Below are 12006 nucleotides of genomic sequence, written 5' to 3'. Positions count from 1 at the left end.
TACAATAAAATCAATCAAAGGCTTGTAAAAGTTGCTCATGTGTAAAAAGCTTTTTGTTTTAGGTATGCGCCCGTGTTGCGTCTGTCCAAAAGGTACAAAAAATGCAAGGATGCGAAAGCTCGGAATACTAATGAGCTCGCTCTGTCCCTGATGACTGTGCGCTGCTTAATATCGGTAATGCTAGTTCAGTGCACTTCAAATTAGCTCTGCAGGTGTGACTGCTGAGAACGCCCCGTGTTCAGACGGCTTTGTGCGCGATGCAGGATTACAGGATCATTTCTCTCCGACAGACGGACGCGTGTCTGTCATCGAGGAGGAGGGGATGGAGGAGATGAGGAGGAGAAACGAAAGCGAGAGGTGCATTTGGGCAAAGGGAGAGTGCAGCTAAAAACCTTAGGTGAAAGGACCGATGAGAAAATTGCATGCAATTATAAAACACCGCAGGTCTTCTTCGCAGGTGCGAAATGATCCAAAAATCCCGTTCAATCCATAAACCACTAATGATACATCAGCAGCTGAACGGACATCGATCAAACTCATACAGATGGGGTAAAACTGTAAAAAAAAAAACAAAGTAGAAAGATATTACGCAAGCAATCAGTGATGAGCAAAAAAGTAATTAATCTCAAGCTACTAATTACATCTTTAACTGTGTAATTAGATTACTGTACTAAATAATCTCTCTAGAAAGCATTGCATAATTTATTACTAATTACTTTCTAAATCCCATCAACCTTGACCAGATGAACAATAAGAGCGTAGACAGTGCTCTTTTAATTCTTTGAAATAAATAATATTAAAATTGTATGAAATGTTCTTGAACCACGCATTGAAAGGAATTCAATTATGTATTCATTTTTGATGTTAAATAAAATATTGGTTTATGTGGAAAACAATATCGTAACACAGTTTACACAGTATTTAATGAAGTAACTGTAATTGAATTAGATATGAAGAGTAATTCCTTACTCTTTTAATGGAACTGTAATCGATTACATAGAAATGCATTACACCCAACACTGACTGCAATATTTAATTATATCATTCTAGATGTTCGATTTATTTCGAAGAGCTCTTAAAACCATAATTTTGAGTTTAATTTGAACTGACTTGGCAACACAGTATTCTTATAGTATGTCATGTGCAGAAAAATGACATTTCCCTTTTTTTCTCAGATAGAGAAAATAAAACGCAGATATGTTTTTATGGCAGTACCTCTTAAAAAATAAAAATAAATAAATAAAAATACACTAAACATTGCAATGGGTAATTCAAACTACAAATAAAACATATGATTTTTTTCAGCTTTGTACTTACAATGCACCAACAATATAGCTATAAACATTTCGAGTTGGGTTTTTATAGTGGTATTTTTGTGCTGTGACATAACTTGAGAATATTGGGATATTTTGCTGTAATGTAAACTGTACACACGCGCATCTTAGAAATCAAACATACCTGCTTTAAAACGTGTTTGTTATAGCATGGCTGCGTGTATATTTTGTGCTACAGCGAAATGTCCAAATATCTTCAGTTTGTATTTACCACAGACATTGTTCTACTCAGAAATTGAAAGCTCCATTACAAAAATAATACAAAAGGACAATCTTGTCGGAACTCTTCACTGAAAATGGTTTCTTCTGTGGCATACACCCTTTGTAACTTCTAAGAGTATATAGCTGTAGTCATTTTGTTTACTTTTACTGTATTTTGGACAAGAAAATTATTAAATTGCAATGAAACGTCCATTTCGTCCCGACCCCAAAATCCTATGAACGCGTGCTACATCCTAATTTCGCTTTCAAAGAGCATAGGCGGACCTTTCCCAGGAGCAACGGGCAGTGTAAGACCTGTGTGGCCTGATGGTCTGATAGTCAGGCTTTGGTGAGCGTGAAGCGGAGGACTTTAAGTGATGAATGCAGAACGCGTCACAGCGGTAGAGTCTCTCCCCTGGCCTCAGCTCATTAGAGCACAGCTGCAGCACATTAACTCCAGATGAATTGCTCATCGGCCATGAGATGGGGTCTCCTCAGAGATCTCACGACCCGTCAGAGCTGCTCCTCAGGTCCTGCTCCCTACCATTTCTTCCCGCCTACTTTCAGAGCACTCGTTTATACGTGACAGGCAGGAATGCGGCGTGAGTGTGAACATACTAACTCCTGCCAAGCTGAAGGGTTGCTTCTCCTACTGCAGTCCTGCTTTAGACAAAAACATCTCCTAAAATACAAGAAAAATGGTAACACTTTACAATGGAGGTGTCATTTGTTAACCTTTGCTAATGTATTAAATAACATGAACAAACAACGAACGATGCTATGTTTTAATCTTTGTTAACGTTAGTCGACGCAAATACGGTTTATTATTTGTCATTATTTGTGTTAGTCCACAGTGCATTAAAGTAGTCATATGATGTTGCTAAAATTTGTGTATTTGGTGTAAAGCAATGTGTTTATGCAGTTTAAGTTTCAAAGAACACATTAATTTTCCACATACTGTACATTGTTGTTTCTCCTCTAATCCCCGCCTTTTGAAACTGGTCGATTTGTACAAGCGCATCGATCTAAAAAAATGAGGTATGCTCTGATTGGCCAGCTGTCCAGTGTGTTGTGATTGGCCAGATATTTCAAGGGTGTGATGGAAATATACTCACGGGATTATGCAACAAAAACGAAAAAAAAGCAATTACAAATAAGTCATTAGTTGCATCCAGTGAATACATAATTACAGATTGTAATAACTTAATACTGTCTTTTTAGACGTCAAGTTACATCATACCGTGTGAACATAACACCATGTCTACATTCATGATCAGAGAAATGACAAACAACCAGCATAGTAAGAAGCAGATTCTTTTAATAAGAAAACGTAACTTACTTAAAAGGTTGTGAGTCAGAGGCCCCAGACTGTCCTTGCAGAGTTAGAATCGCCTCATCTTATAGTCTCTGTACACTCAGCATAGACCGCTCTGCAGGTTTTAGGAATTTCTAGTTGTGTCCTTTTTGGAAGCATAAACAAAGTAGTTTTACTTTCAGAACGAAACACAGCATCTCCAGAACATGGCGCCCACAGCAACACTACAACAATAATAATAGTGGAGGCATTTTAGGAGTGTGTGGACAAGACATAGTTTTCATAAAGAATATCTCTTGGTTTTGATATTTTAGTTTTTGCTACTTATCTATGCAGTAACAGCTTGTAACACTCCAAAGAGATTGGAAAACATGAAATAACATCATACGACCCCTTTAACTTGTTCATTATAATTATATTATATGTGCAGCAACAATATTTCTTACATGCTCACAGCAGCATATTGTGGATGTATTGGAAAGACCAACTACAGTAACCTTGTCATGTACATTACCGTGCAAATCACTCCGAAATAGCATTATTTTAAAAATATATAACATCGCAAATTCAAAACTGATACAAATGCACGTTTTGTTTTTCAAATAATTACAAAAAACACATTTGGAAGTTAAGATTCACACATCTGCAAAATTCTGAGATTCTGCTGAGCTGAGGTTCAACGGGGCACCGGTCTGTGAATTTGATACTGTGTTTTCTGTACCATTTGGCAGGCATAATTCAGAATGAGGCAGGACTCAGTCCAAAAGAGGCACAATAGCTCAGTATCTCTCACCTGCTGCTTGCATGCATAATCTCCTCTTGTTTTCCTCCTTCCGGCCTCAAATGGCTGCATTTGTCACCGTGGTTACACAGTCGCTTATCTCATTAGCTGAGATCATCATGGCTTCTTCAAAAGGGTTCGCACAGACTGTGTGTGTGTGTGTGTGTGTGTGTGTGTGGCTGTATACATGTGCATGTAAAAGAACTGCATTTTGGGCAAATGAGGGTTATTTGAGAGGGGCTTTTTGTACGTTTGAGAATGTATATTTGCATTTGTTTACATGCGTTATAAATTTATAGATTTGCACAGAACCATACATATACGGTGATTTGAGATGAAACATGATGTGCTGAAATAATACAGATTGCCCTTAGGGGTCAGAAAATTGCAACACACTCTTGTTTGGTAGAATCTCATGAAAACATCTCCAGGTTACCGCTTATCCATAAATAAACACAAACAAATGTAAAAAATAAAATAAAATAAAACTAAATTATCAATCATACATTTGTTTTTGTGAACTCTTTCATTAAATAAACATTATAGTTTATTGTTATTTTTCTATTAAAAAATGGAAGCACCATTTAATATCACAGAGATCACCATTATATACTTTTATTTTGTAAGTCATCATTTGTCATTAAAATAGTAGTGTCATGACATACTAGAAACACTTTATCACAACATTATCTCTAAAAAGGCATGGTTATTTTTGCGACTGATCTTATTGAATATGCAGTTGTAGGAGTTTCTCTTTCAGATGCAAAATTATTGTGAGGAGAGTATTAAAATTAATCACACAATGTGATTTACTAACGTTTGTTCTTGTCAAATTAAATGTAATTGCCCAATTATTTAACAGCCAGAAAAAAGCAAGTTTTAAACTATTCTGAGCTTGAAATGGTTGTTATTGTTGTTAGGAGGAGGCATGAGCTGATGCAAGCTGCAACCTGGAGCCAGTGCAAGGAGATAAAAAGAGGTGTAACATGGGTTTATTTGGGCTTGTTAAAGACCAGTCTTGTTTCTGCGTTCTGAATCGTTTGTAGAGCTTTGATTGTGTTTGCAGCCAGAAGAGCATTGCAGTAATCTAGCCTACAAATGACAGGGGCCTGGACAACAAGTTGTAAGAAAGGCCCTGATCTTTCTGATGTTGTGTAATGCAGTCGTTTTAATCTTTGAAAGTCGTTTCTCTTTGAAAGTCAGCTGGTCGTCAAAGATTAAACCAAGATGTCTGACAGAAGTTGATGGAGTAATAGTAGTAACACCTAGCTGGATGGTGAAGTTGTGTTATAGCGTTGGTGTGGCAGTTGAAGACATGAAGCTCAGTCTTGGTCAGGTTGAGCTGCAGGAGATGATCTTTCATTCATTCAGAGATGTCTGCTAGGAAGCCTGAAATCCTGAAGTTTAAATAGATTACAAATTAATTAATGCTAAACATTAGCAGAGTTTAGTTTTTTTAATACTTGTTTTACCTTGACTTAGTTTTACATTATTTTTTCATGAATGTGTATTAAATGATCTCCATTAATCTATTCGTTTCATAGCTTTTCTCTTGGTTGCGCTGCTTCCAGTAGTGTATGTTTATAGTAGAGCTTTTATCCAATCATATTTCAGCAATCGTGTTGCCTTCAGAATCAGCAACATGGGCTTCTGTAGCTTAAAATCAATGGCAGTGAAAACGTTGGTTTAACCAATCGCATTTCAAGTTGGCAGCCCCAGGGATATCTAGCAGGTTTACGGTAACGTCAGCATTTTCTCGTTCTTTAATTGGATGGTCAGAGAGCGAACTAGTCAAAGCTAGCATATAGCGTCATTATAAATCGTATTTGTTTTCACATCATTATTATTATTGTTACTATTAGTAGCAAAAATGCTAGTAGGTGCAATTTAAAAATATCAATATCGAAAATGCAACATTCTTGCACGGCAACAACTGACATGTTTGTGTTGCATTACAAAGAGCTCTGTTAACAGCCCAACAGTGGAAAAATCTCAACATTTCTGTATCAGCTTGGGCCGAATCAGCCCAGGATGAAGTACTCCTCTAAAACTTTTCTGCTTTGACCCTGTGTGTACTGCCGTCATGGTTCAGAGCAGCACAGCAAAGAACAGGATCTTCTTCATTTGGGTTGCCCTAATACCGTGAAGAACACTTACAGCGTGATGTTTGACTTGGGAGAGAAAAAGCCCAATTGGCAACTTTTGTGGCCAACCCAATGTCACACTAAACTCCTCATACCGCTACCTCCACTGTTTAAGTTTGTAATAAAAGTTAAAAATCTGCATTGCAAAATGTTACCTTTAACTTTGAACTGTCACTACCTTAAATTTATTTGAAATTTTATGCGTGTATTACTGTAGAAATTACAGTATTACTTGCAGCTAGTTTCCAGTAACTTACTGTAGATTTAAAATAGTTTTAAGTAACGGTGTTATGATGGATCTGCCTTCTGCTACAGCCAAATATTTCAAATTTTGACTCATCAGTCCAGAGCACCTGCTGCCATTTTTCTGCACCCCGGTTTTCACGCATACTTGAGTCTCTTGGCCGTCTTCCAACGTCGGAGGTATGGCTTTTTGGCTGCAACTCTTCCATGAAGACGACTTCTGGCCAGAGTTCCCCCGGACAGTGTATGGGTGTACCTGGTTCCCACTGGTTTCTGCCAGTTCTGAAGCAACAGTGTGTATCGTGGTAATGTTTTCAGTCTCTGCTACCTCAATATTTATGGTTACACCTTTCACATAAACATATTCTCTAGAACTGCTCAGCTCATGAGCATTTTACAATTTCTTTTGAGAAAACTATTGTCATACCACATACAAACAGACAGCAATCTTTCAGGAGTTAGGTACAAAGAACATGGTCATTAGAACCATATTTGGGGTGATGTATGTGCTTTTATTTATTTATTTTTAAATATATATTTTAATAAATCTGCATTGAATCTCAGATCAATCTCCAAATAAGAGGCGGTACTAAAGTTGAACGTTGGTCTTTAATCTAAATTAAAGTGATAACTGTCAGTAATCAGTGTTCAGTACTACTGTAAGGTTAAAACTGCATGGTGAAAATGTTTGAGAAAGTCAAACACATTAATCAGAAATCAAAAAGTAACCATTTACATTAATAACGTGAAGGAAGCAGACTCACACTGGAGGTAGGTAAAACGTTCATAAGGTTTGTTTGCACAGAAGAGCATATAAGGTACTAAAATGGAACAGGTCGCTATTTTGAGGGCAGATAGTTAGTTAGATGGAGATCCAGGAGACACACACCACAACCACAGTAGACAAAGACAGCAACACAAGAGACAGCGGGGACCAGGAGTTAACACACCAGGTGAGTATAAGAAAATTCTCCAGACGGTCTTTCACAGAAACAAGGGCAAGAATCTACTTCGTGAATATGAGCTCGGATTCTGGATGAACTGTGATGTGTGCTTAAGTAATGCAAGTGCTGATTGGCTGATTAAGTGCAGATGTGACTGATTAGTACTCTGGAGAGGTGGATCGCTGAGATTGGGAGGTGACAGAACCTGGCAGATCCTTGACACATTATGTAATTCAAATTTAACTTGTAATCTGGAACCTATTACATTTTCAAAGTAACCTTCCCAACACTGGATTTACATTTGTATTATTTGCTGCCAACAGTTTGTTCAAAGATAAATCAACGTTAAACATTAACAAGTGTTTATCTTTCCAGGAAAAAATAAATACAATAACAGCCACATGCAAAGCATTTCTGGGAACCAATATCAGAAAAAAAACTGAAAAAGATTAAAGGATTTCTGATTCCCAGAATGCTTTGCATGAGGCTGTTTTTAACAGTTTTATTCTGTAAAGACAAAGACTTGTTTATGTTAAATGTTCATTTATATTTGAAGAAACAGTTGCCAATAAATTTGATAAATTTAAGTTACTGGCAACCAGCTGCATAACGACAGCATTTTTTTATAGTGAAGATTGTTATTATTAATTTGTAATGGATGTTAAACCACTTAATTTACGGGAGTAACACTTAATTTTTTGTTTTTTAAGGCAACCGATTTGCATTCTTTTAGCAAGTTAATTAGACTGCTGTTTAAGTAAATACAACTTAAAAATTCGTAGTTTGTACAAATGTTGCACAAGTTTGCTCAACTTAAATTTGTTGTTTGAACTACACACGCATTATAGTACACTTAATCATTTAGTTGTCACTGTAACACTCCAAAGAGATTGGAAAACATGAAATAACATCATACGACCCCTTTAACTTGTTCATTATAATTATATTATATGTGCAGCAACAATATTTCTTACATGCTCACAGCAGCATGTTGTGGATGGGGGTAAGGTTTATTAACTAGAATTTACAACGTATATATATATATATATATATATATATATATATATATATATATATATATATATATATATATATATAAAAGTCACTGTTTTGTATTGAGCTTGAAAAAAAAAGCTTGAAAGTAATTTTTTTTTTCATGTCACATCTTCACATTGAAACCAGATCAGTGCCTTAGTAATATTTTATTTGCAGCATTGATAGAATGCTCAATAAATAAATAAAATAAAAACGAAAACAGTGCCATCTTTGCCATGCAAGGTACGCGCACATATAATGATGTAGCTTTTTGCAGGTACATGGTGATTGAATTGAAAGAAAATATTTCTGTAGCACCTATAATGGTTTCGAAACCAAATGATGCAGGAAAACTAATCAGTCCAAACAATATGATTTTGCTACTACAAAGTAATTTCGAAATCCATTTTATTCTCTCTGGCCGTGGAAGGGAGGTGTACAGAGGGATATGTTTTAACAATGCATTTACATATACATAGGGTCAAAGACTACAGCAGGGTTAGGAAAGGACAGATATTATTTTGTGTTTACTCTGAAAAAAACACCGTGATAAACAGGGAGATATGTTTGACACTGTTTAGAGACTACAGATCTGTGTTATCTATTCACCTGCCAATGCATTTTTTTGGGCATAAAAGCTTTGTTTGTAAACATACTTTCAAAATATATATTTTTTCCCAGGCAAAATAATTATTAAACTATTGAACGCAACAGCAAGCCTGCATTTTGTTAGTCAGCGATATTGCTTGTTTTTAATAGAGGCTTGTTTCTGTCATGGGATAAAAAAAAAAACTAAACGAAACACTATTTTATTTCGAAATTACGTCACTTTGTTCTTGTAAGTCTGAACGGAGAATCGCAAGATAATTCGGAAATGTACGATATAAATGCATGCATGTGAAATATAACAAAAGTACCAAAAAATAACAAAAGTACCAAAAAAAAAAAAATTACAAAAAAAAAAAAAAAAAAAATTATATATATATATATATATATATATATATATATATATATATATATATATATATATATATATATATATATATATAAGGCAGAACTATATATTCGTGCAAATAAATTTTACAAGAAGTTAAGATGAGCAGCATTGTGCTTTTCAAAACACGAGAGCTCCTTAAAAGATGAGATGCTAATATATGCCATTAAATCAATTTAGCAGGAGGATGTTTGAGCTGCCCTCAGTCAAGGAACACATGTACAGGGCTCATTCTTATTAATTTATCAAGAACCGAGTCTGACTTATCTGTGCCTTACCTGTCTGATCCTCTAATAGTCCTGTGAATATGAAGAGTCCTGTGTGTGACCGAGCACGATTAGCTTATAATGTATTCTTTCTCCAGACCACACAGGCGGAGAAAATTCCACGGCCCTGCAAAAAAATGAAACGCTCAGCAATGTTACTCGACAACTTTGCACAACAAAAGACATTCATAAGATGCGACAATAGACTTTTGTCAGACAAGACGTGGATGTCATGCCACGTTAAACTCAATGGGCATGTATAATTATCCTACCTGGCATATACGCACCTGGGTGCACTTTTTAGCGAGACACGAAATACGTACCAGTGAGTACATATCACTGAAGTTAGAACTTTTGACACCTTTTATTCCTTTTCATACAACGTTTTGATTAATAAAGCGTAATTTTCGCACAACTACTTGAATGTTAGCATCACACGTATCCAGCTTCATATCTATGGTTTTTCATTGTTAGCTTTTAGTTAAAGTCCCTGGATATTTCAATTCTGAACAGTCACAATACGCAACTGAAGCAATGTAATAAGAATTCAGCTATACATATCTATATTAACGTAATAAAAGGGAGCCACGGTTCACGTATTGAAGCTGTGTTTTAGTGATAACATGTGAATAATATCTTCTGATATTATTCTGAATCTATAACTCGCAATCTTGTTGATGTTCACACCTCTACTCTGACCATCGGTCTATAGCAATAGTACGTAACTAAAAAAGGTGTTTTTGGTGCTTGTGTGTGTATGTTTTTAAAAGCAGAGGCATTAAATGTTTAATTTTTCAGTGTTAAACACTGTTAATTACCCGTGAATGGCTGAGCGAGTGTGCACTCACAGTCCCCCTACTGCTCATCTTCCGATTCATGGAGTTTTCTCTTTTCTCCTTTGCTTCAAGTTGCTTTGTAGTCTAATGATTATTTTTTCCCCTTAAAGCCGGGAAACAAATCAATCGTAGCTTTGTTCAATTGTACAGAAATTCTAAAATAATCTCACTGCAAACAGAGCTGTAAGGCTTTGTTTACCAAGGAAATTAATCAGAATTTGTTTATCGGGAAAAACTGTCCTAATGCCTTATTCTCTTTGAAATAATGAACTGTGAGGAGATGAAAACAAGTCATTTTCCTAATCCATTGCCTCTTTGCATTGCTCTATTACCCACGAGTGCATGAAGTTCTTATTTTTGTTTTGTCAGAAACTGATTTGCAAGACTTTCTGTCAATCTCTCACGGCATGTGCCTCACCTCTGGGTTATTCCTGCAGGTCTCATGTATGGCGTCTTGTGGCTTCAGATTATATATCACAGCAGTATTTACATCTGAACCTTGCTTTCTTCGTCTACAAAAATGCAGAGCCAAGAATCTGTTTAACCTCTCTCAGTACCAACTTGTATCTGTGACTTTAAGACCCAATGATAAAACTATCTATCTTCAAATATATATCCTTTCCACAAACCAACATAGCCATTGAGGTCACAGTTTACGGGTATTAGCTTGAACCAATGCAATATTTGAATTAATGTCAGGATTAACAAAAAGAAAATCAGCAAATGTAGTTTTGTATGATCTACTTTTGTGTAGCACCTGGTAAGTACAGTATGGTCTGTGCATTATCTTGACATTCTCCAGAGTTTTGAGGTATATTTCACTGGTAAGTAATATTAGTATTAGTGTATTACAAGTAGCCAATGCAAACATCTCAAATGCATAAGGTGTAAATTTGCAACAAACTAACGTACAGAGGTCCTCTTTTAGTAGTGGCCAACAGAACAACTTAAGAGGTCTGTTAAAAGGACTTATTCCAAAAGGTAAAATATAATAACCTAGTATCTGCAGGATTTTTAACATCAAATTTAATAACTTTAAAGACACTTTTTAAGATCTGAACGCCACATTTCAGCTATTTTTAACAATTAATTCTTGTATTATTTTCAACTTTTTTTAAATAAATTAATTTTTATATTTAGATTTCATATTTTTATATTTAGTCTCTCGATTGTTTTTGTAATATGCTTTCGTTTTTGTTGATCCACTGGTTCACATTTAAAAACATGCAGCAAAACCAGCAGAAGCTAACTCGTTCTCTGCCATCAGGCTTTACTTTCAGAACTGTAAAAATATAACGGTTTCCCAAGTAACAGCTGAACACAAAGCCTGCAGAGATCAGCTTTGGTTAAATAACACCTTATTATTAATATTGTTATTATCAGCCAAAGCAATACTGCTGTCATCGGCATAGCAGACGATTTGGAAATAGGGTGATATTTATTAAGTAGAGAAGAATCTCCATGTATCTGATAAAATTTGTTTTATTACACCAAGGATTATATACACCCCTGACTTTAAATATCAATATCATTATCAAAATTATCAGAATATGATTGTCATGTGGTCTGAGCACTAATATAATCATAGTTATTTATCTTTTTTTTGTTTGGGTTTTTTTTTGGTGTGAATGGGCCTGGAATCTAAAGAAAATATCAAAAGTAACGCAAATATGAATATACACGATATAGAAGGATTTTAGACAGCAATGCAAACCCAGATATTGAAGGCAAATTAGAAATCCCTACTTGGAAAAACGATAGTATCACACCTTTATTTTTGATTTGGAAGTTAATGAAGTCAGACTTAGAATAAATGGGAAAACAAAGTAACCTTTCTTACTTATTTGAAAAGATAAGTCCGATTTTTTTGTTGCACGTTTAAAAGGTTATGAATTACTTGCAAACTGTAAACT

The sequence above is a fragment of the Puntigrus tetrazona genome, chromosome 16 (assembly GCF_018831695.1).
Source record: "Puntigrus tetrazona isolate hp1 chromosome 16, ASM1883169v1, whole genome shotgun sequence".
NCBI lineage: Eukaryota > Metazoa > Chordata > Actinopteri > Cypriniformes > Cyprinidae > Puntigrus > Puntigrus tetrazona.
The sequence above is the reverse complement of the archived record's forward strand: the minus strand, read 5'-3'. Positions refer to the sequence as shown.